The following is a 3,062-nucleotide window of genomic DNA, read 5'->3' as shown; positions in this document are numbered from 1 at the left end:
AATTTGCTTAGCTTTTTACACATAAGCTTGCTCTCTGTTTTCTATTTTTCACATTTGTTCTTCGTTCACTTTATCTTCTTTTCCTGACTTCTTTATGAAAAATTGATTATTTTTCTGATTCCATTTCATCTTTTTTGTTGGCTTAAGACCTATAGCTTTTTGTCTTGGTATTTTAGTGGTCACTTTAGGGTTTATACTATACATCCTTACTTATCACCATGTATCTTCAAGTGGTATTATATGATGCACATTTAATGTAAGAATTCTGTAAGAACAGTGCTCACTTTGGCAGCACATACACTAAAATTGGAATGATACAGAGCAGATTAGCATGGCCCCTATTCAAGGATGACATGCAAATTTGTGAAGTGGTCCATATTTTTTTAAAAATTTGTTTAAGCCACTTAAAGAAAATATGCTTATCCATTTCAAGTTGTATATTTGTTTTCCAATTAAAAAATTACAATTTACATCTCCCCAAAAAAGAATTCTGTAATACTATACTTCTATTTTTCCTTTCTAGGGCTTATGCTATGGTGGTCATACATTCCACTTCTCCATATGTTATAAACCCAACACTACATTGTTGTCATTAGTCTTCAAATGTTCTATTATTTTTTACAAAGAGGTAAATAGTAACAGAAACTATTTTATGTTAGCCTGTGTAATTTCTCTTTCCAACAATCTTTATTCCTTTATGAGATCCATCCAGTATCATTTCTCTTCCACCCAAATGACATTTAACATTCCTTGCGGTGTCATTCTGCTAGTGATTTATTCCTTTGGACAGAAAAAAGTTTTTTGAAAAAAAAATAGCCAAAAATATTCCAAATTCGATGGAAAGTATAAACCCACAGGTCCAAGAAGCTCAACAAATCACAAGCACAAAAGATATAGAAAAAAATTATGTTAGGTCACATCACGATCAAAGTGCTAAAAGCCAGTGGTAAAGAGAAAGCCTTGAAATTATCCAGAGGGAGAAGAAAGACACATTATACAGAGGAACAAAAATAAGGATGACAGTATATTTCCCCTCAGAAACAATTCAAGTGAGGAAACAGTAGAGGAATGTTTTAAAACACTGGGGGGGAAAACCCTCTTAGACTAAAATTCTAAGCTCAAAAGAATATCTTTCAAGAACAAAAGAGGAAGACTTTTTTTTAAAACATATAAAACATGAACTATTCATGGGATTTGCCTTTTCAATCCTATCTTTCAGGAATCATTGTGTCTTCTTTGCTTGATGGCTAAAGTCTGAGAAATCATTGTTTCGTATATTTTTGTACAGTTTTTTAATTGTTTCAGGTAGAAGGGTAAATCCAGCCCCTATTACTCCATCTTGGCCAGAAGTGGAAATCATAGCTGTAATTCGATGTGTATTTGTGTGATTTTTCTCCTGCTGTAGCCCACATTCCAGGAGGGGAGGGACCGTACATACCTGTTTCTACTCTGGGCTGTATCCTCAGCACTTGGCAGAGAGTCTGGCACAGAGTAGGTTCCAACAACTAAATTCTCTAAACTTCTATGTAGTTGCACTTGGTTTGGTGAATCCTAGGGCTATTCCATGATTCTCCATAATCTGGGAGATACTTTAGAAGATCCAAATTAAAATAAGAAAAGAACCACATGCCAGGATCAAGGTTGAGAAAGGTCAAGGGAGGAGAAATAAGGCCCCAGGAAGGCAGAAAGCTAGAAAAGACAGAAGGAACCCAAGTCTTTCCCCTCCCCACAGCCAGCCCCACCCCAATTCCCCAAAACACTCCTCTTGCACATATCCCTGGTATGGCCAGCCATTTCTCACCCACCCCCATCCCAGCCCACACCCACATATTCTCCACTTCTTCCCTTAGTTATAGAACCTCAAGTTCAACTGCATAAAATAAAAACTACATTTTCCAGCTTCCCCTGCAGCACGGCACAACCACGCGACTGGTTCCTGCCAGTGGTGTGTGAGTATTCCTGTGAGCCAGTCCCAGGCTGTGTCCTTAAAGGGAAAGGCCATACTTTGCATGACTCTTATTCTCCCTTCCTAATGGAGGGGATGTGGACAGGGAGTTGAGCCATATTTCATAAAATTAATAAGGCCAACAAATGAGGAATGACAAAAAAAGGTAGAAGCAAACTGGATCCCCAAGACTGGCCACCCCAGTAGCCAAGTCTAGAACTGGTGTGTGAAGGAATAATGCGATTCTGTCTTCATAAGCCACTATTAGGTGGAGTCTTATTGTGTGATTCTCAATAATGCTCAGAACCAGGCACTAGGCTGTTATTCAGGAAAGGTGAATTGCTCAGAAAAGCCTATGTCCAGGAGAAAAGCCATCTAATTTTGACTTGTAACTTTGGGCCCTCTAGGGCCAGGGGATCTGGGGCAATTTGATTAGAAAGAACACCGCAGTGTCTGTGGCTTCGCTGATTGGAGCCTGGTGGGTTCCTGCTGGGCTCCGACTGCAACAGAACACGTAGTGAGGAGGAGGTTAAAGCTGGACATGGGGAGATGGCCCTGCTGGCCAGCCTCCCCTTTCCCTCCCTGTCCCTTGTCTAGGCAGGAATCATTCTTCATAGCAGCTTACTCCCGCTGCCTTGAGTTAGGCACGCCATCCACAGAGCAGGGGAAGGGAGGGGAATTTAGGGCACCAATTATGGGGATGACGGTTATGAATGACTGGCTGTCCTGCCGCCGCCTGTCACACCCACGGAGAGAACCCTCCAGCGAGCGGTTCAGGGACCGAGTCCTCCTTACTGCAGGGTACGCTCAGGCCTCTCCAAATATACCTAATATTTAGATAAGGGAGAAGATGGAGGGACTTAGCAAACACCTTCCTGAAATCTAGTAGCAATAAATGAGAAAAATGGAGCAGCTCACTCCAGATAACCAGCGCCAGAGAACTAATTAATGACACTCCCATCCTGAACCAGGATGCAGGTGGCAGAGGCACCTGCCCAGGTAATTCATCAGCTTCAGATTTATGGACTCCTCGAGAGCCGCCTGCACACCTCCTCCCCTCCAGTTTACTTGAGACACTTTTATCTAGATTTTTTTCAAGATTATTGATCTGCTCTGC

The 3,062-nt window shown here is 41.4% G+C and overlaps 1 non-coding gene across 1 annotated transcript; it reads left to right on the top strand.

The window, feature by feature from the left end:
- The first annotated feature begins 276 nt into the window (after positions 1-276).
- On the top strand, positions 277-383 carry LOC118550397 (U6 spliceosomal RNA). Its single transcript, XR_004924541.1, has one exon. It is a non-coding gene; the product is annotated as a U6 spliceosomal RNA (small nuclear RNA).
- The last annotated feature ends 2,679 nt before the right edge of the window (positions 384-3,062 follow it).

This window comes from Halichoerus grypus, chromosome 5 (assembly GCF_964656455.1).
Source record: "Halichoerus grypus chromosome 5, mHalGry1.hap1.1, whole genome shotgun sequence".
NCBI lineage: Eukaryota > Metazoa > Chordata > Mammalia > Carnivora > Phocidae > Halichoerus > Halichoerus grypus.
The sequence above is the reverse complement of the archived record's forward strand: the minus strand, read 5'-3'. Positions and strand labels throughout refer to the sequence as shown.